The sequence below is a fragment of the Crinia signifera genome, chromosome 2 (genome assembly GCF_055691185.1).
Source record: "Crinia signifera chromosome 2, ASM5569118v1, whole genome shotgun sequence".
Classification (NCBI taxonomy): domain Eukaryota; kingdom Metazoa; phylum Chordata; class Amphibia; order Anura; family Myobatrachidae; genus Crinia; species Crinia signifera.
In genome coordinates, this window is record NC_139218.1 from 263,752,393 (window position 1) to 263,775,708 (window position 23,316).

Here is a 23,316-nt window from a genome sequence, read left to right on the forward strand (position 1 = left end):
TCAAATTAGTATAACTATCATAAATGGCTACAGTATGTTATAATGTACTTTCAAATGTCTGCTCTTCTTATAAGTATATGAATATGAGTTTAGGGTATTTGCCAGGAACATTCTAATTATAGCATAAAGGGGTTTTCCACTTTATTTAAGAACTTTACTAAATCCCCTCCCTCGCTTAGACATAGTACAGTGCTTTAGTTAAGGTACCTCCCCTCAGATCCTCACCATTTGCTCTAGAGCTTTAGATCTATCAGAGTGGCACCGAAGGTGATCAGTAGAGGTCAATGTTTATTTGTGTAACAGGGCTCTGCCAAATAGTGCATGGAGCGTATTTTAGCCAGTCTGAACTGGACTGTAGCTACAACATACTGCAAACCTCCCAACTGTCCCAATTTTCATAAGACAGTCCTGCTTTTTTTTAGGGGGGGGGGGGCGGTCTGTCCCACTGCCCTACCCATGGGCAGTGTCCTGAGGTGGGGGGCAGTTATGAATCCCCCGGCACACAGCATCTCTTCATGAAAGACAGAGGGGCTGTGAGTTGCTGGCCATGGCCATGAGCATGGGAGGCTTGTGGAAGCATCATTCCCATTGAGCCATCCCCCATTTTGATAAGGACACACCCCTCCTGTGGCACATGGGGTTCCGATGCCCACATCAGGTATGATGGGAGGTATAATACAGTAGCCTCCACAGTGTAACATATTTCCACCATTTGCCCCACCTGCAGTATACATGGTTTTTGTCCATTTGAGAAGGAATTTGCCTTTGCAAGTGAACCAGAATAAGGGCCAAGCTGTAGGAAAAAAGAAAATGCAGGAGCACACTCTAAGTACTGAGAATACTGATAATCAAAGCAATGATAATAATTTCTATTATTTAAAATGGAGTAAAATGGCAGTTGAGTGGTGGGTTTTGCTGGGGCAGGACAAAGCTACCAAGGCAGGTTTGTCCTGCCCCAGCAAAACCAACCACAGAGCAGTGCGCCACCCCCCCATCACTCCCCCCTCATCTCAATTTTACGCCAGAGCTTCCGGGCCCTGTCGCTGCCCCAGCCACCATTCACAACAGGTGGCAGGCTCCGGGATGTTCGGGAGGACTCAGGCTACTGAACTCCCGAGTGCCCCCAAGCCACGCCTAACATCCCAAGCCTGCCGCCTGCTCCCTGCAACTAATGGCGGCAGGGGAGTTCCAGCGTACAATCACCGGAGCAGAGAGGGGAGGGGGAGCGGCGGGAGGGGAGAGGAGGTGGGGGGTGCCCAGACAGGTGATGCACCAGTGGTGCACAGCTGCAGGCACCACTGTCACAAACCCTGATATTGGTGGTATGCCCAGAAATTTTCCGGGACAGCCCGCTGCGGCATACCACTCAAGTGGTTAATAGATGTTTGGACAAAGATGCAGTGACCTCATCAGGTTGGTAATTATCATCCCTAAAACTGACAGCTTATGTAATAAAGGGATAATGCTGCTGGTCACCTCTATGGGGGGAATTGAAGTGTTTTGTGTACCGGCGGCCAATTTAGGTGTTTCTCAATTTGGCCCTGCACAGCCATTACTATTATATTGTTCCGTCATTTTGACAGGCTGGTAACTAGTATTATATAAATGTATCCAGGTCTTATCTATCATAGTGCCCATTCTAATATGTAGACAGCAAATGAAAGGACCCATATTAATGAAAACCACCTAAGGGCATTTGGGTGGGGTGCTAGTACTGGTAGGATTAGTCTCTTCCTTCAAGTGTACATACATAATTACAGAGTGAAGAGGGAGTGGGTTCTGGACTAAACATCTTAATTTTTTTTTTTTTTTTTTTTTTGTAAAACTGTTTTATTGAAATGTTTTTTCCAGTACATTTACAGTTATAGTCACATGGCATTCAAACTTAACACATGAGTTGAGTATTTATACAATTCGTGAATACAAAGAAGATACTACCTCCATCGAGGTGATTTCCAACTCAGTGAGCAATAATAAACGTCTAATTGTAATGGGCTCAGTTTTAATCTACATAGATGTTATAGTCGAGGCACCTCAAGAAGATATCATATTTATAAACTGCTTCTGTGTTTACTACAACAAAGTAGATCTATAGGGAGATCAAGTGTACTATATAATACCATGTAGCCATCTTGCATCAGAAAACATTATTTTGTAATAGGGAAAGATATGGGGAAGGGGTCAAACGGGGATAGGAATAGGGAGAACAGACCGGGGAGGGGGAGGGTAGGCAATCGGTGTTCGGCTATGTTCTTTTTGTAAGAACAGAGAGTTACTTATCATTGAATATGATTGAGTTACTTGCATTTCTTTAAATTTCTTTGAATATGGGTGGAGATATTGAAATCGCTAATTATATGGGTATCCTAAGGAGGAGATAGTTTTTTGTATAGGTACCATGGAGTGGACTCAAAAAGTTTGAAAATAAACATCTGGGTCTCTGGTTCTAAACATGCTATGTAATCTTCCCATTTCCTAGCAAATTTATATATTCCGGAGTCTATGTCTGGTAGAGTCGCTTTTCTTTCAAAGTACAAGATTTTTAGTACCGCATTTTTAACTGTCTGTATAGAGGGGGACGACTTTTTGATCCAATGGATTAGTATCTGTTTCTTGGCAATGGCAAGAATTGTGATGACAACTGATTTTATTTTCTTCTTTTTCGGGCCGAGGTCCCACGGACTCAAATCTAGGAACAGACATGCTAATGGGTGTTTTTTATTTTTTAACTGGAAGGTTTTATTTATGAATTCTACTACCTTATGCCAAAATTTGGCGATCTTGTTGCATAACCAAAAGCAATGTGTCAAATCTGCGTTTAGCATTTTGCATTTGATGCAACAACCTGTGTCCTGAGGATCTATGTGTGCTCTTTGGTTGGGGGCCATGTAGGCTCTGTGTAGGAACTTTAGGTGTGATTCTTGAAGCGAAGCAGAGAATAGTGATTTAAAAATAATTGAAATATCTTTAATAAGGTTGTCTAGTTGATTTAGTTGCGGTAGCTCTCTTATCCATGCTGTAATAGTTCTTGACCACTGTTTTTCCTTTACGGAGGGTTTTAAAGTGTGATAAAAATATTTTAATCTGTATGAGGTAGTTTTGGTGAGTGTCATTAAGGAACGTATAGGATCCTTGTCGTTGGCGTTTGTTGTTGATATAAGAAGAGATTGAACGTAATGTCTGGTTTGTAAGTACATGAAAAAGTCGTGTTTATGTAGGGCAAATTTTAATTGAAGTTCTGTAAATGAAAGGAGGTGATTTCCTCCAGGATCAAAAACATCTCGGATGGCAGATATTCCTCTGTCTCTCCAGAATAGATATTGTGTATTTTCTAGGCCCGGGGGGAAGTTAGGGTTGCCCCAAAGCGTGATATATTTTGATTTTTCGGGGTTGATATTTAGATTTTTGTGAGATAGGCGCCATGCACGATACGTATATTTAAATAGTAAGTTTTCTCTGATTCCAACTGGGATTTTCCTTAGAGGACAATGTAGGAGGGCAGCTAGTGAAAAAGGGTGAACGGTGTCTGATTCTAATCTATAATTAGTGTAAATGGATCTCTCCCAAATCCAATCCGTTATGTACCTGAACATAGCAGCTCTACTAACCATGGCGGGGTCTGGTATACCCATACCACCTTCTTCTTTTAGGAGTTTCAGTTTAGAGTAGGGTATCCTAGGTCTCTTGCCGGCCCATAGGAATTTTGTAAAGCTACGTTGTACTGTGTGTGTGTCTTTTTTAGTGAGGGGGAAAGGGAGAGTAAGTAGGAGGTAAGATAGCTTTGGGAAGGCAATTCCCTTGATCACCTCTGCTCTTCCCATAAGTGAAAGGGGGAGTGAAATCCAGCTATCTAGTAGTTTATCTATTTTCTTGAGGATGGGGTTATAGTTTAAGGAGTATAGTGAATGGAGAGAGGTAGGGATTTGTATTCCAAGATATTTTATGCTCTGACGAGCAAGTGGAAAGCGCTTAAGAGTCGGGTGGGAAGCAAATTCTGAAAAATCTCCAGTTAATGGGAGTATTTCGGATTTGGTGATATTAATTCTATAGCCCGCAAAGGACCCAAAGGTTTCAATTTCTGAGATTATACTAGGTATGGATGAGATAGGGTCAGAGATGAACAAAAGCATGTCATCTGCATATAAAGAGAGTTTGACCATGGTTTTGTTAAATCTGATACCTGTAAAGTTTGTCATATTCCGTAGGGAAACTGCTAGGGGTTCAAGCGCTAATGCGAAAAGTAAGGGGGATAAAGGACAACCCTGTCTGGTCCCTGACTCTATTGTAAAAGGTGAGGATAGTATTCCATTGCCCCATACCTGAGTGAGAGGGGTTTGGTATAGCCTGTGGATAAGGTCCACAAATCCAGTAGGTGCTCCAAATCTGTGTAACGTTTCTAGAAGGTGGTCCCAAATCACAAGATCAAACGCCTTCTCCGCATCAAGCGAGAGAAGGACGTTTGTCTCCTTAACTTTAAAGCTGTTTAGTCCTTGAATTATTGCGAACACCTTCCGAAGGTTGCTAACAGACTGGCGGCCTCTGATAAATCCTGTTTGGTCCTTTCTGACTATATCTGGTACAATACATGACAATCTATCTGATATGATTTTGGTAAAGATTTTATAGTCAATGTTTAGTAATGAGATAGGGCGATAGGAGCCAGGGAGTTCCGGGTTTCTGCCTGGTTTGGGGATGACTTTTATTACCGCAGAATTGAAATAACTGGGAAGTGGTTTTCCTTTTAAGAATGCATTGTAAAGTTTGGCAAGGGGGTCTATAATTTTAGGGGAGAGTGTTTTATAGAATTCATTCGAATAACCATCGGGTCCTGGCGCCTTTCCGAATTTTAAGCCTTTTATGGTCCTTGATACTTCTTCTACTTGTATAGGAGCAAGTAGTGCCGTACTCTGAAGATTGTTAATCTGAGGTAAAGTAATTTTTGCCCAAAATTTGTCTTTATTAGTTTGATTTATTTTAGGGGAAGTGTATAGATTAGTGTAGAAACTTTTAAGTATGTCTACTATCTGGGTCGAGTCCCTGACAGGAGCTCCTTTGGTGTCTAACAAGGATTTAATGACAACCTTCGGATGTCGTCCCTTCAGGAGTCTTGAAAGGAGCCTACCTGATTTGTTACCATAGCGATAAATATTATATTCCTTTGAAAAGGAATATTTCGATTCGAGCTGAGATAGCAGTGAATCAAATTTTGTTTTTTGACTAAGGTACTCCTGTCTGAGGCTCGGGGTGGGAGAGGCTACATATTTTTGGTAGGCTTGTGAGAGAGTGGCCTGTGTTTTTAGGTAGTCCGCGTTTAATTCACGGTCTCTTCTTTTACTGTATGAAATCAAATGTCCCCTGATTACTGCCTTAGCCGTTTGCCAATATAGAGAGGGCTTGTCTATAAGAGTTTGTTCGTTGTGTGTGTGATAATCGGACCAAGCAGCATCTAGTGCGTCTCTAAATGACCTGGAGTTACTAAGATGGGAGGGGAAGTGCCATGAACGATTTTGATTAGTTTCTGTAGTAATCATCAATTTAACCCAACAAAGCGCGTGGTCCGATAAACAAATGTCTTCTATTTTTGAGTCTGCAATTTTTGGGAACAGGGAGGTAGATGTTAGGAGGTAATCAATTCTCGAGAGAGTTTGATGGGCTGAGGATAAGCAGGTAAAGCTCTTGTCAATGGGGTAATAAGCTCTCCAGATATCTGTCAGAGCTAATCTAGAACAAATAGAAGGTATATCTATTTTAGGGGTCTGGTAATGTCTTGTGGGTGGGGAGCTTCGGTCTAAAATTGGTGAAGAAACCATATTAAAGTCGCCTCCTAATACAATTGGGACATCAGAGTAGTTAAGAATTTTACTAATGAGTTGGCTATAAAATAATTTAGAATAGTTATTGGGAGCATATATGTTACATAATAACAGCCTGGAGCCCTCAATTATAGTATCTGTGATCGCGTATCTGCCTTGCAGATCTTCGGTAGTATTATTCACTGAAAAAGATAGAGAATTTCTAATTAGAGTGACTACACCTCTAGATTTGGTTGAGTAGAAAGCTGAGGATAAAACTGACCATCCTAAAATGTTTAATTTAACAATTTCTTTTGGCATAAGATGCGATTCCTGTATAAAGGCAATGTCTACCTTTTCTTTACGAAGATATAATAAGATTTTTTTCCTTTTTGCAGGAGATCCAATGCCACCCACATTCCATGTCCCTATTTTTATACTAGACATGACTTAATACAAGTGAGCCTTATCAATTTCTCTGTTATGCTAGAAAAGACAATATTGATCTTCATATTACCGTGCACCAAACAGTGGTTCCGTAGGCTTTTAGGGGGGGGGGGAAGGACACACGAGGAAAGAATGGGGAGGAAGGAAAGGGGAAAAGAACAAGGTCGCATTGCTGCGAAACCATTTCCAAATTTTTAACGAAAGCATGTTAACAAAAAGACATGCAGGTAACAACATTTGTGGAGCATACCTATAGACTATAAAGTTGTTTTTAGACTATGTAGTAGCTTCGATTCTCCCCGGGCCATCTCCCACTGCAACATGTTTCATCTCTGTTTATCAATAGGTTATGGAGAGATTATATATTGAAACAAGAGGGCCGGTGGGAGGGTCGGAGCCAAAAAGACTGGTCTAACACTGTACAGCATAAATCAGAAAACATTTAACTAGGAATGTCTATATCTGAGAAAAAAAAAAAAAAAAAAAACCCAAAGAATTACTATGTAATGAGCAGAATAACTAGCAGGAACAGTAATTATTAGTAGAGTTCACTTTTAGAGAAACCGAGAATTTCTCCAAGCATAATGCATAATACATCCTTTAAGAGGGTATAATATACTAAGAAACCTTCATCTGGGTGACTGGGAGGAGTCATCTTCTTCTTCCATTGCAGACTCTGTTAAGAAAGCCTCAGCGTCTGCTACCGTGCTAAAGTCCTTAAAAGATGATCCGTCATGAATTCTCAGTCGAGCTGGATATAAAAGAGCAAACTTTCTTTTGTCTTTGTAAAGTCTCGAGCAGAGTGGGGAGAATTCTCTTCTAGCACGTGCCACTTCCGCGGAGAAGTCCTGAAAGATGGTTAGACGAGAGCCCTCGTATTGAAGATCTTTTTGTTTTCTTGAAGCTGCCTATATTGATTCTTTATGGATGAAGTTGAGACATTTAAAAATGACCACTCTGGGTTTACTGTTAGGTGCTTGTCTGGGGGGGCCGATTCTATGGGCTCTTTCAATAATTAGTCCAGTGCATTCTTCTTTAATATGTAATTGCTCTAGTAACGAATTATGCAAGAAAGCAAGGAGGTCGGGGCCTTTGAGTGACTCGGGGATACCCAGGATTCTAAGGTTTGATCTTCTTGATCGGTTCTCTAGATCGTCAAGTTTAGATTGGAGGAGGTAGTTAGATTTCTGTAGTGAGTCCACTTTCTGTTTGAGATCACCAACATCTTGAAAGGTCTCTCCCAATCTTTGTTCGTTAGTTGACACTGACTTGGATATCTGCTTCATTTGGGATTTAAGGTCTTTGACCACTTGCTGCATCTTGGTTGCATGTGTTTCCAAGATTGGTTCAATAGTCTCTTTGATTGCGTCTCTCACTGCTCTGACTACGTCGGAATATGTGACTGGCTGAGAGTCAATGTTACTTGGAGTGTCACGGGTTGCTTCGCTCGTTTGTTGAGCAGGATTGAGAGGATCATCTTGCGTTTGGGAGTCATGTGAAGTGGCTGACTTAGAAGTCATCTTTGAATCTGTGGCACTTTTTTCAGCCCTTTTTTCAGGTCTCGATTTTTGAGCTTTTAGGGACATTGATGTGGAGATAAATTTGTCCATTTAATTGTTGACAAAGGGTGTATATGGGGCTCACTTCTCTACTCTCCTTTTTTTTTCCTTTTTTTTTTTCTTTCCCCCTCTCTTCTCCCCTCCCCCCTTCCTCTCCTTTCTTTCTTTCTCCTTCTCCTTTTCCTTCCTTATTTAGTTTATCTGTACAAATGTTTTGCTCTTGAGTGGTTATATGGTGTAAAGGGACCTTTGAATTATATGGACTGAGAGATGAGGTTTCAGTTTATTCTCCTCAGTGGATCAGCAAGTTAAATGAAGACGTCTAATTTGTGCTCCAGCATAATGCGTTCCCGCGTTGTCTAAGTTAGAGGATTTTTATTTTCTCATGCTTTAGTTGTTGCATTTTCAAGAAAGGAGGGCGGTAGTGCCACAAGTCTCTATAGTATGTTATTGTAGATGTAACTGGGCTTGACCTGCAATGCCCTGTATTCTCGGTGTAATAGAGGCTATGTAGTCCTTAGTAATATTACTTATTACCCCTTTGTTGTCCTTTTGGAAGGGTCTGTTGGGGGAGTCTGGATGTTATATTTACAAGACTGTAAGGTAGGGCAGGCGGAGGGAGGATTAACAGCTCAGTGGGGCAGATTGTTTGGACTTACTGCGTATCCAAAATGGCGCTGAGTCTCCTTCATTAAGGTGCCAAGGCGTTCTCCTCTGCAGCGTGGCTGTTTTCAGGGGTCGCTGACACAGATGGATTAAGCAGGAGACCCCGGATTGCCTTCCGCAGGGCGAGCTTTTTGTGGAGAGGCTTTTCTTTTTTGGGTGCGCGCTCATCCGGTGACTAACTGCCGTCTGAAATTTAGACCGCGGCTTCCGTGAATCGTGCAGGCCGCGATCACGATCTCTCGCCGTTAATGTATTCGGCACCGGCTGGGAGCGCTACTCACGCCGGAGGGTGTTCGCCAGTGGTCTCCTTGGACTGCGTGTGGAGAGAAGCTGGTATAGCGTTGGGAAATCTCTGCTTGTATCGGAGTTCTCCGGGAGCTCACAGAGGATGCGACCGCTCACCTCCGCTGCCAGGCCACGCCCCCCAACAGGTGTGGAATTTAACGTGACCTTCTGGTGCCCTCGCCCACCCACTTCTGGAGACAGCATAAGGCTACTGTAATGTGTTCTCTGTACTAACCAATCATCTCTGTCCTCTCTCATTCATCTTAATTTTAAATGTAAAACATATGAGGTGCCACTGCTACAATGAGACTTGTAGTGCCACTCAGGAAAATATAAATACGAATACTGATAATCCAGGCAATTATAATAATCGCTATCAAATAACATGGAGTAAAATTGAAGTTCTTATACATATACATGGCTAGACGCACAGAACATACATTTCACAAGGTATGGGATAGATGGCTAGACTCCCCACATGCTAATACATCTTGACTGCCTGTTCTTACATAATTGATTGTATTGATGTTACTGCTCTAAGATGGGTCTTCCAACTCACAGACCGCGGAACACCCACATGTATTATTCATATGTTCATACATATGCTGTATCATGTTATGATATGTAATTCTACTCTAGTCATAAGGAGGCCTTGTTCCCAATGACACTGTACCAGATTTGTTATGCCAATTTGTCTTTATTTATGTTTTTAAAGCTTTATGTTTTGCATGAAAAATCAATAAAAAATTATTGAATCTAAAATAAAAAAATTGAGGTTCTTAGTACATTTGTCCAAAAATGCGTTCCCAACTACCACAGCACCCTAAAATCCCTAATACTGACATATTCTATACATTTATCCAGGTATTATCTATAATAGTGCCCATTCTTAGGCAAGTATTCAATGCTTGCTCTGGGGAGCTGCAGCGAATCCTGTGTAGGATTCGCTGCACTTTCTCCCCAATTCTCCCTGTAGGGAGATTCGCCGAGCAGCCGCCCGTTCTCCCTATTCAACGCCTCAGGGGCTCTCTGCCCCTGGCGGCGAATTTTAACCCCCACGCGAATGCCGCCGGGGAGCTGGGGGGCGGCTGCAGGCAGGGAGATGGAAGCCTCCCTGCCTGCGCCAGACACTGCGGGGGTGAAGGAGGGCTGTGGGGGACAGAGGGAGAGCCCCCAGAGCTGGCAGGGGGCTGTGTTAGGGAGCCGCTACACACTGGTCCCGATCGTGCATGTGTAATGATCGGGACGAGTGTGCAGTGAATATATGAATATTAATGAGCGGCTCCCGGCTCGGCCCCCTGCTGGTGAATGTGTAAAAAAAAATATATATATATATTGTTTAAAAATTTTTTTTTTTTTTAAATATATTCATGTGCTGCAAGCACATGAATAAAAATAGCATGCCCCTTCACAGAAAAAAAATCTGATTTTTTGACACCAAAATAAAAATAAAAAATGCTTTATTTTCAAAGATCACATTCCAGTTCTCCAGAAAAAGATGACGAATGTAAAATGGAGAATCCGGGGAAAATCACTGGAGAAAGAAGTTCTCCACTTCAGCATTGAATACACTCTCAGCGAATTCCACTAAAAACCCCATTGAAAACCACTGGCGAATCGCGGAGAATCACAAACAGAGAATCGCCAGACATTTGCTCTTCATTTGCAGAGAATTGTGTCCATTGAATAGGGCAAATTGTTTTTCCAGTGAGAAAATTCCCTGTAAACCCGGGGAATTGACTGATTCCCCAGAAAATATGGAGAATCAAAGGCATTGAATACTGGCCTTAGGGTTACTCTGATGGTCATTGCTGTGACTGTGACAAGTCTTCATGGTGATTGGATGCTGAGTTTTTAAATGCATTCATTGAATCCAAGATGCCCACAATGTTGCAGCAGCTATGACTTTTGCATCCACCTCTGAATCAGACTCTGAATTCAAGACAGTGTTATTCAATAGCCTCTTTCCTTTTAACAATCAAAATAGTTTTCACAAAACCAACGGTGGTAATGGTGCTCAGCTCAGTCTTAAATTTAGTGAACTCCAAAGTCCATCATATGGAATCCAGTTTATCTTTGCACTGATACTGGTCTTCACGACTCTCCCTTCTGTGTGGATGTTCTATATAAAGGCAGAAACAACAGAAAACATATCCCTTATCCAAAATGCTCGGGACCAGAAGAATTTTGGATAACGGATTATTCTCTCTTTCAGAACATTTTTATATTTCAATGACCATCGAATGATGGACTGAGCGGTCAGGCAGCACTGAGTGCTCCAGACCACTCGGGTATTTTTTTCTATGAAAGCAGGGACATGGGCGGGCAGCTGATATCCGGCTATGTCAGCTGTCCGCTCTCCACACGTGCATCACGGCTGCATTACCATACGTACGCCCAGCGTTTTCATGGGAACACCCATGAAACGCGGGGTGTACGCATATTGTAATGAGCCAAAACACCCCTTCACGCCCCTCTCCACCCCCTGCTCGGATGGGTCCGACCGATCATTTTCTGCACGGAATTCACACCGTGTTCGGACGTGTGAGGCTTTCACACATGCGCAGAAACGCCTCTGCACATGCGCAAACACCAAACATCGGCTGTCCGAACGCACACGCAGTGGACCGACTCAATCAGAATAAGGCCCTATGTGAACTGCAGGTGCGGCAGATGTAACATGTGCAGAGACAGTTACATTTGGGTGGGGTATGTTTAAACTCAAATCTAAATTGCAGTGTAAAAATAATGCAGCCAGTATTTACCCTGCACAGAAATAAAATAACTCCCCCAAATCTAACTCTCTCTATACATGTTACATCTGCCCCACCTGCAGTGCACATGGTTTTGCCCATTTTGAGAACAAATTTGTACTGCGATCAGATCTGAATAAGGTCTCAAAACATGAAACACAGTTTGTGTACTATCTTAGATACGGAATTTAAATGCCAAGCAATCATTTCCTTGCACATATTTAGTGCCAGTTACATATCATGTCTCCAGTAGTGCTGCTACAGATGTCCCAGTAGTTGTTACACCTCATGTCCTCAGTAGTGCCAGTTACATATCATGTCCTCAGTAGTGCTGTTACAGATGTCCCAGTAGTGCCAGTTATACCACATGTCCTCAGTAGTGCCAGTTACATATCATGTCCTCAGTAGTGCCCGTTACATATCATGTCCTCAGTAGTGCTGTTACAGATGTCCCAGTAGTGCCAGTTATACCTCATGTCCTCAGTAGTGCCAGTTACATATCATGTCCTCAGTAGTGCCCGTTACATATCATGTCCTCAGTAGTGCTGTTACAGATGTCCCCAGTAGTCCCCAGTAGTCCCCAGTAGTGCTTTTAGCAACAACAACAAAATTAATAATAATCACTTTCTAGAATGTATGGTTTTTGGAATTATTTGGATAATGGATATTTGAATAAGGGATACTCAACCTTCTACAGGGTATTGCAATATTTGTGTGTAGGTCAAAATAAGGGAAAGTGCAAAACTCCTACTCCAAACTGGAATAAGGGGCCTAATTCAGACCTGATCACAGGACAAATTTGTTCTCAAAATGGGCAAAACCATTTGTACTGCAGGTGGGGCAGATGAGTTAGATTTGGGTGAGTTATTTTGTTTCTGTGCAGGGTAAATACTGACTGCTTTATTTTTACACTGCAATTTAGATTTTATTTTGAACACACCCCACTCAAATCTAACTCTCTGCACATGTTACATCTGCCACACCTGCAGTGCACATGGTTTTGTTCATTTTTAGAAAATATTTGCCTGTGATCAAGTCTGAATTAGGCCCAAGCTGCATACTCCACTCCCAATTAGGATAGTGTTGCTGTACATGTAAAGGTTTCTATATCTTGCCAGTATGTCACTACATGAAGAAATAACTTGGATAAGTCACCATCATATGTAATATGCAGAAGATCAAGATCAATCAAACCTTACACGCACAGCTAACAGCAGGTACATGCATGTAGTGGGTTTATTTTGTGATCCTGATAAGTACAATCCCTCACTGAGGGACACTCTCTTACTTCCCCCCAATATTGAGGTTTGGGGCATGCAAGTAAAGAATAGCCATTTCAGTTTGATTAAAACACATTTTGACAAACATACAAGTGTCTGTGCAGAGACAAACTGGATTCCACATGATGGACTTTGGCATTCACTATATTTAGGACTGAGCTGAGCGGCATTACCACCGCTTGTGTTGTGCTACAGTATCTGTTTGAGCGTTTGGTGGTCCTTATTTCTGTGGTGAGGCAGAATAGGCCTTGGTACTTTTTTCTTATTTTCATTGTAACCAAAATAGTTTTAACCAGAAAGGAAGACTGACTATCTCAGCAATACATTATATATGTACACCCTAATTCTAAACATAATAAGAGGTGCTACCATGCTGGGACTTGTAGTTCAGAATAATTATACTTAACTCTGCAATACATAGTTGATTTGGTACTTGTTTCCTATCTGGGCGCCCGTCGCGGGCATCGCGGGTACATTTATGCCTGCCCGCGACGCGACCGACGCGATGCCCGCGATTTTCCCATTGAAAACCATGTTAAACCTGAAAAATCGCGTCGGTCGCGTCGCGGCCGGCCATAAATGTACCCGCGATGCCCGCGACGCGATGCTCACGATTTCCCATAGGAATCAATGTTAAAAGCCGCGATGGACCCGATTTTACTGTTAAATGCCTCAATCCACCCGATTTGGCCATAGGAATCAATGTTAAATGGGCCACAGAGCCCATTAACCCTTAAATGTCCCCCCAAATTTTTGACGCCACCCCACGATTGACGCCAACCCGAAGCGTGGCGAGCGCAGCGAGCCCGCGAGGGGCGGCGGTACGCGTCCTCCGACCTTTTCATGCCCTACTATCCACTAGGGCGTGGTGTGAGAATATAATAGTGTGGCGAGCGCAGCGAGCCACCGAGCCCGAAGCGTGGCGAGCGCAGCGAGCCCCGCGAGGGGACGCGGATACCTTCACAATTATGCGCGTCCCCTCGCGGCCTTCACAGTGAAGGTATCTGCGTCCCCTCGCGGGGCTCGCTGCGCTCGCCACGCTTCGGGCTCGGTGGCTCGCTGCGCTCGCCACACTATTATATTCTCACACCACGCCCTAGTGGATAGTAGGGCATGAAAAGGTCGGAGGACGCGTACCGCCGCCCCTCGCGGGCTCGCTGCGCTCGCCACGCTTCGGGTTGCCGTGGATCGTGGGGTGGCGTCAAAAATTGGGGGGGACATTTAAGGGTTAATTGGGCCTAATTCAGGGTTAATATGGCCAAATCGGGTCAATTGAGCCATTTAACAGTGAAATCGCGGTCAATCAGCCTTTTTAACATTGTTCCCTATGGGAAAATCGCGGTGATCGCGGTCATCGCGGGCATCGCGACCATCCAATTTTACCCGCGATGCCCGCGATGACCGCGATCACCGCGATTTTTACCCCCGATCACCGCGATTTTGATCGTGGGCGCCCAGATAGGAAACAAGTACCGTTGATTTAACGTGCTTAGTTTTGGGGCATCATATTGTAACACTTAGTACTTTTAAGTACCTATTTATTTTTTACTAATGTAACACTTTTTAATAAATTACTCACTTGCAAGAACAGTGTTATCGTTGTTTGTATATAATATTTTACCTTAGGTACACAGCTAATCAAGGAAGCGAGGTTGTCTGTTTATCTATATCCATATCTGATCATTTTTAGGATTACTACCATGAAGAAGAAAATAAACCATAACAAATGTTCTATGATGGTTCAGTGTTTTATCTATGTGTCCTTATCGTTACATCTATGGAGATTACACAGGTTTACTTGTCACCCTAGTTAGCTCACCGCCTGTCCCCTTTCACTCTCTTTTTGAAACAGGACTTCTGTCTTTAGCTGTTACCCATAACATGACAACAAGAACAGGTGCACTGCTTAGGATGGTGCCATTGCCCCAACCTCCATAACCCTCCACCAACCCCACCTTTCTTGCCTTACGGAGCAACCACATGCTCAGTCTAAATGGAGCAACCATTCAAAAAATGACTTGCTGAGGTGTCACTGGATCAAGTGGAGTTCCTCGCTACTAACAGGTGCTCTTTGCCTGCAGTGCATAAAAAGTGATGGGAGCCCAGGGGATGGTGCTGCTTATCAGGACAGAGGCTGAGGCTACAGGAGTGGATTGCAGGGCCATGAAGTGTGTAGGGGTTGGCATTGGGCAACCTGAAGACTGCAGTAGTGGTTTGCTCTCTGATGCTGAAGATCTTGAGAGTGCAAGTGACAGCTCCGATAAATCTTTGTGTGGAGGGGATGATGGAGGCTACAGTAGTCCATCTGGGGACAACAGGGGAAAAAGGAAGAGGAAAAGTAGACTATCTGGAGTCAGCAAACAGAGACAAGCTGCCAATGCCCGGGAAAGAGACAGAACACACAGCGTGAACACAGCTTTCACTGCTCTCAGGACACTAATCCCTACAGAGCCTGCAGACCGCAAACTGTCCAAAATAGAAACCCTAAGGCTGGCTTCTAGTTACATTTCACATCTAGCAAACATTTTGCTGCTGGGGGAGGACTGCATGGATGGACAGCCATGTCTACAATACAGAGCCTCTGTGGCCAGTGCAGCACCTAGACCCATCTGTACCTTCTGCCTCAGCAATCAGAGGAAGATGGTAAGTGACACTCTAATAAAGACTGTGTGTATCAGCATGTACAATATCTGTTGGCTTTTATTGTCTGATAAAAGCAAAATACATTTGACACTAATTTAGATTACATTTGAAAATGTTTCTATTTTTAATAACTGAAATATTTTAATGACTACAAAGGTTAAAAAAGCTGCTTACAGTATATTACTGATTACTTTCCGTAGTCTTATTTGTAATGTATAGTGGGTAATATTCATTATGATACTACCTTCAGTAGTCTTATTTGTAATTTCTAGTAATATTCATATTTATATTTTTTAAATAAATAAATGTATATAAAAACAAGAGTTACAGAGTTAATCTTAAATGGGTAAAAAGCCAAAAAGAATCTGCGCTAATTAGCTGGGTGCTAAACCCCAAGGCTAATTAAATATGATAAATTAATACAATTAACTCCTTGGCCCTTCACTACGTGTATTCATTGCAACATGGCTGAATTTGTCATATTACAAAGTATGAGAAAGCCATGCTTTACTGTATCTTACAATATTTAGGTCTGCTTGGTAGATGCGGCCTGTTACAGTTGAAATTTCACCCAATGGACTAAACTACACAAGTGGTTGTCGTCACCTGGCGATTAATCACCTCCCACTAGCCACAAATCAACATATTGTCTATGGATTCCATCTAGACAAGATGTCTAACCGCCAAGTAGCTGACTATTGGCGCAATTCCATACTGTCACAATTTAATAGCACTGTGTAAACTTCAAGTAATTAACCGCCACAGGGCAGGAATTTCTTTTTTAGTTCGTTAATGAGCTTTCGGAGACATTACTATCAGGGGATTGATCAAGGAAAATAGCACAAAATCTGCCCTTTTTCTAGTTCATTCATCTCATTAGATTTTTCTTATCACAAACATTAAAAATCACCCAACTACTTTTGCGTTTTGGTTTATGTAATCAATAAGAAGAGATAAAAGCACATCAGCTACAAATCATGGATATGGCACATGGTGTGTATGCCATGCTTGTGCAGTTCTACAACCAAAAGGGCTTTTTAAAGATGAGAAAATGATTGTTAGTGTTGCAGAGTGACATACATTACATACATACAGTACTCACAGTGTTTTTCCTATAACTGTTTAATGATTAAATACTGTAGTTTAATTGGCTGGATTCTGGAAACCCCAAAGTAGGTAGGTAACCATTTAGGACACAGAATTATGAAACTCTGCCATTGTTTTCTATCAGTAAAGTTGACCTGTGCACAACGTGACCTTATGAAGCATGAATTCTAATACAGTATCTCTGTGTTTTCTTTACAGCACAGGGAAGGGGAGAAGCACTTGTCTATTTAAGGTGTATGTGGCCATTAACTCAGATGAGCAGCTTGCACAATACTTGCACTGAATATAGACCTGTTCTAAATATATCCTCTTGACTCTCTTTTGTTTACATTGAACTTATGTAATGCAGTTTACACACTATACTGTATTTCTAAACAACAACAACCGCAGCAGCAAAAAACCATCATGATGTGCACTTTATTTTGTACTGGAACACTTTATTTAAGTTACTTTGCAGCTGAAATGTAACTCAGAATGGAAAGTTGCACCTGGTGTCGTTGCTATTTTCTCCCCAAGAAATGCTAAACCCAAGCATGATACAGACGGTGGTTAAACCAACGACACATGATGAAACCTGATCATGGACACGCAACGCTTCCATCAGAGTGTGTTGTCATAACACACTTTCACCTGTGCTTTTCACCACTAGCTTTCTCCCCTGGCTTACTAGCCTTATTGCTGAATAACCATTACTATGTATGGAAAGGGTGTACGACTGGCCCTTTAAGGGCTCTAAATTCGATAGGATTAAAGCGGAACACATTTGAAACATGTATTTTGTAGCTAAAATAGAGGGCCAGATGCACCAAGCTTCAAAAGTGATAAAATGGAGAGTGATAAACGGCCAGCCAATCAGCTCCTACCTGCCATGTCACAGTCTGTGTTTGAAAAATGTCAGACAAGAGCCGATTGGCTGGCTGTTTATCACTCTCCATTTTATCACTTTTGAAGCTTAGTGCATCAGGCCCACTATTGGTTAAAAACAATATTAGAATGACACATGCCAATTACTTTTTTACTGCCTAGAAAATGGGTAAAAACCCAATGTCATATTGGGTATGGGTCATAAGGTCGACCAATATAAGGTAAACATGCATTGGGTCAACCACAGAAGGTCAAAATGGCTTTTAATGACACATGACATGGCTAAGATCGACAGGGTTGGAAAGTCGACACAAGGATTACGTTGACAATGACTAGGTCGACAGTCAAAAGGTTGACATGAGTTTTCCCATTTTTGGGGGGGCGCCAATGATGACAGTTCTAACTCCCATCTGGCTATTATTGAATGATTACCTCTGTGTCAATAACATCCTACCTTACTAGCAAAATGGTAAGGGACTCTCGCCTTATCCGAACCTACTGCTCCCTGCATTTTCAGTTCTTCCTGTAAGTGATATCTGCAGTTAAAAAAAGCATCATATTTTTGCTTGTTAATGCTATAAAATAAATTATTGTAATTTCCCTTCCCACAGGCGCACATTTAACCTACCGAAGCCATTGCATGTCATGTACTTGGGCTGTGTGAGGTGGAAAGCTCAAATGGGATGCAGACTGTGTACATCATATATAATAAAAGGCACAAATTGCTCCTCACCTCTATGGGGGAATTCAAGGGTTGTGCATGCCAACAGCCACTAGATGTCACCTGGCGAAGCAGTTCAAGTATTGCACTGTTCGGCCACACACAACCGCTGAGGCTGATATTACTGTTATGTTGACAGGCTAGTAACTTGTTTATATTGAGAGCTAAAGGAAATAATTTTTTTGCCCCTAGTGCTAAACTTTCTAGTTACACCTCTTATTCAATGCACATGCAGTTTGCATCTATTTTATTGTTTACATTACTTATACTGTACTTTATATAATCTGGAATATAAATGTCCCAAATGCAGTTACTTAGATATATATCAAAACACGTTAATTATTTTGGACTTTGTGTATATCACAAAAATTAACAAATATTTATTTAACTTTACCCGAAAACAATACTTTTGTCTCATTCTGAATTAATTAAGATGAGTTATATAGCTGGAAAATCAATTCTGATTTATAATACCTCTGTCTTTCTTAAACCCCATACACACTAGGCGACGGACTCCACCGCTGATATTATTAATGATATCAGCGGTAAGCCCGGACTAATGATATTGTGCATACTCAATGAACGATCACAGTAACCAATATCGTCAGAGAAGTCATCTTTAACGTGCTGACCGAATGCTTTGTTGATGATATAGTCAGCATTGAGTATACTGTATGACATTGTCATGCTGCACAGATGATGGGGGGGTGTTACTGAGCATACACACTAAACAATTTTTCATAAGATATCACTTAGAAGGGCCAAAATGAGTGGTATCTTTTAAAAAAGAATCTAGTGTTTGTATGTGGCTAATGGCTATAGACTCGAATACATTCAGTCATGAAAGTGCTGATAACCCCTCTGCCAATGTAGTACAGTATGTTTCCCCTTTATGATTACTGTTATTTTAACAGGTTGTTTTGGTAACTTCTGCCAGCATTTTACACGTGCATGGCACTGCTATGAACAAATAAGCCCTAGCTGCCTTCTATCATTTCCCCTTATGAAGTACTAGAAATATGTTATTTATCTCTATATATTATGTAATACAGATCCAGCCTAGATTCTAGAAGCTTGAAGACACATTGCTGTACAAATATATAGAGGCAAAGAACAAATAAAGTCACAAAAGTGCGTCTTATTGGCTGGCAGATCTACGCACACAGCTATTTTGTGGGATGAACCAATATTCCAAATAAATATTTTATAATGTGACTAGTCCTTCATTAATTGATAGTCTGCAATGACTTTTAGTGCTGGGACCCAACAGTACTACTATAATTATATAGCAATTACAGTTCTGATGCTCTTTCTAATGATTAAAAAAGAAGTAAGAGCGGGTGGTCAGTGCACAGCTTTTCTTTAAATCAAATTACATGTTGTCCATTCAGTCTAAATGCTTGTAATGATGGGTATACATATATGTCTATCCTGGACACACCAGAAAATGTAAAGACAATTGGGTAATTATACATAGTATGGTATTTATTGCAGACATCTAAAGGATTTGTATATTTATTAACCTGTTTTACATGAATAAACAGGATTACCAAAATGAACAGGTAGATAGCACTTATATCAGATATTTACATATATAATGCTTGTCATCATTACCTCTTCAGAGTAATAGCAATGTTAATGTTAATACAGTATTACTTTAAAGTGGAACTGTCACCATGCAAGTACAATTCAACAGAACATTAATCACTAACAAAACACTAGGTTAACCCAAAAATGTATGAACATGTATTAGTTCTCTTTCACCAGTGGCATTACATAATCAGACACTTTAGCAGTATTGCAAGTAAGGGACCTGTTAGTTGTAAGCATTATGTGCAGGATTTAATATTTAATTGCAAACATCTATGTCCGATCTGGCTGGTTGGAACAAAAAAGTGGTAATAATGAAAGCAATTGACAGTTGACCATTTGCTTCGAAATACTGACAGAAACTGTCATTCGGATATTACCAGGATTTTGTCCCAACCAGCCAGATCGGATAGTAAATCTGTAGATGTTTGGCCAATGTGTCAAAACCTTTTGTTTATTTTCTGTATTTCTAACAACAGTGAGATGTAAAAGGTGTCAGCAAGCGTGACTATGCTTTTAACAAATATAACAAACTGTTCATTTTAATGAGCTAATGGGGCCAACACACGTAACAATTTATGGGCATTTTCTAAGCGATCTCACTAGATCGTTTCGAAAATGCCCCTACATCGCTGTATGTGTAGGGGAATAGCAATAACGGTGCACGGCCCCCACATTGCTAGCGCCCAGCGATTAATATCCAGCATAATGGATATTCATTTCTTAAGCACTACTCAGCACACAGCGCTGACACATCGCTGTGTGCTGAGCGATCTAGCATCACTCAGAATGCTCAGCAAATTGCTGTTTGAGTGTAGGCCCCATAAGGCAGTGTTATGTAGAGGTGACAGGTCCACTTTAACGCACTTTATTATACGTATAACAATTTGATTACCTCAAAATATATGTGTGATTGTATAGTCTTCAATGTACTGTATTTAATGAAACAATGTCATTTTGGTAAAATATTCATTACATCTGTCCAGTGTACACAATTGTGAGTGTAAAGGTGGCCATACACACGCAGATTTATCTGCAGATCTGTCTGGTTGGAACAAAAACATGATTATGGATGAGAGCAAATGACAGTTGACCATTTGCTTGGAAATGCTGAAAAACTGACAAACTGTCACTCATCCATAACCATGTTTTTGTTCCAACCAGCCAGATCTGAAGATAAATCTTACTAGTGTATGGGCACCTTAAGCTTTGTACTCCGTGTGCTTGATCATATTAAGGAAAAGTGGAGTTTCTTGTATTTGGATTCATCATGACAGTCAATGGCTGTTTACGTCCTTTTAGTCATTCTGTGCTTGGTATGTATGAATAATGTGATGGCTGTAACAAGAAACACAAAATGAGCTGCTGTTATCCAGAGCACAGAAAAGACTAATTTACGGCCAGATGCACTAAGCTTCAGAAGTGATCAAATGTAGAGTGATAAACAACCAACCAATCAGCTCCTGACTGACATTTTTCAAACACAGCCTGTGACATAGAAGTTAGGAGCTGATTGGCTGGTTGTTTATCACTCTCCATTTTATCACTTTTGAAGCTTAGTGCATCTGGCCCTTATTAGTAACAAAGTATACTCATTGCCAGTCCCTCTAATGTTTACAGTATAAAAAACAGATACTAATAGTACATTATGTACTTAATAGCATTTACCCTCAATAAAATGTTTGCCATGTTTACTAAAAGGTGCTAGAATCATCTAAAGGTTTTTGCTTTACATGACAAATGTAATGTACAGTATGTGACTCTTATCTCATGGAAAGGAAACTAACCTGTATTTTTCTAGATTCAGTGTACATAACTTATGATAAAGTTGTAATTATCCTAGAACACTTTTTAATTTCATTTGAAAGCTATGTCATATACGTGTGAACAACATAGACTATATTTTGTGATATTTTCATGTTGAACTTCTATCATATTTATATGAAATAAATGTTATTTTAGTAAATAAAAATGTAAACAAAATGTACTTATTGTACAGGTTATTTTTTTTAATCTTATTAACCTTTCCCCACAGAGATACTTTCCCTATAACAATACATAAAAACTCTTAAACACAACTAATTTTTAATTCGACAAAAACTTGCACATAAGTAACTGAGCATAACAAGTGCTGCAATACATATAAATCAACCAAATCCTAAGGTTAATGTCAGTATTTGTGGATAGCACCTTGGCACTTACTACATGATGTGTGTGCCCATCATACACACCTGCTGTTGCTGGCAGCGATGGAGTAGGAGGCATCCTGCATTCCGCAGAATGGCCTTGCATGCACAGATGAGGACAGCATGGACAGCAGCGACATTGAGCATACACATTTTGACATTTTGACCTGTTGGAATCATTCAAAAAATTGTTTAGTGTGTACCCAGCTTTACACTGCATGTTGTGTGTAGACAAGTGGATTGTGTAAGTACTGAGAGCTTTGGAACAAAGGGCCTGATTCAGAGTTGATCGCCGATCAGTGAATTTGCAGTTCGCAGATTGGCCAGAGCTCTACTGACAGTAAGCCGGCATTTGGGGGATGGTAACTTGTTATTTTAGTGTTCGGCAGGCATGCAAAGGCATTTTTGTGGAGTGTCTGTGATGTTAGCATCAACAGACTTAAGGTCCCCAAACACAAGTACGATATGGCCATTTTTCACACATATCGTAAGTCATTTACTTCCGATCACGATCCTATGTGTGGTCCTGTGCGCATCAGATCGGATGTGGAGATTGTCATGGCTGTCACAAAGATGCATCGTATCCTAGGCCAGTGAATAGCATCACATATGATATAGTTGCTGAGGTATCCCATGCATGGCTGCATGTGATACCTTGCATTAGTGTGGGCACCTTTACATACATTTGCACAGACTGGAAAAAAATCACATGATAATCTACTCACAGTCATATACAACTTTGAACATATAATCAGGTGTGAATCAGACCCAAACAATGCAATTTTGCACTTATTTGTCACTAGCATAACTACCACTCACTTAGTTTAGTTTACAAATAGAATAAAATAAATAATTGGTTGCTATAGGTTACAGCTGTCTTGTGCAGTACCAATCAGCACCTGACATTTTTTAAACATAGCATGTAAGGCAGAAGCTGATTGCTTATTAAATTCTCACAATGTTATTATTATTATTATTATTATTATTATTATTATTATTATTATTATCATCATTTATTTATATGGAGCCACAAGTGTTCTGCAGCACCTGACAATACACACATGAGCAAAAAAAACAAGAAAATTGTGATTTACAGTACAAATGCAAATTAGGACAAGTACATTTTTTAAATAAAACAGTCGCTGTGGCGGACACTGATGCAATTATAACAGTGGCAGAGATATATACTTAGAAAAGCACATGAGGAGAGAGGGCCCTGCTCGTTAGAGCTTACATTCTAAATGGAGGGGACAGACAAACTGGGGTGACACAGCAGTGATAGAAGTGAGCATATACAGAAGGTTAGGATGAGAAACGGTTAGATTTAATGAAGAAATGGGTATTGAGAGCCTATTTAAAGTTTTGTAGGTAAGGTGGCAAGTCTGATTGGGAGGGGTACAAAATTCCAGATATGGAGCACAGC

At 41.0% G+C, this 23,316-nt stretch overlaps 1 pseudogene; it reads left to right on the plus strand.

Moving 5' to 3' along the window:
• The first annotated feature begins 9,547 nt into the window (after positions 1-9,547).
• LOC146058507 (basic helix-loop-helix transcription factor scleraxis-like) lies at positions 9,548-16,763 on the plus strand (annotated as a pseudogene).
• The last annotated feature ends 6,553 nt before the right edge of the window (positions 16,764-23,316 follow it).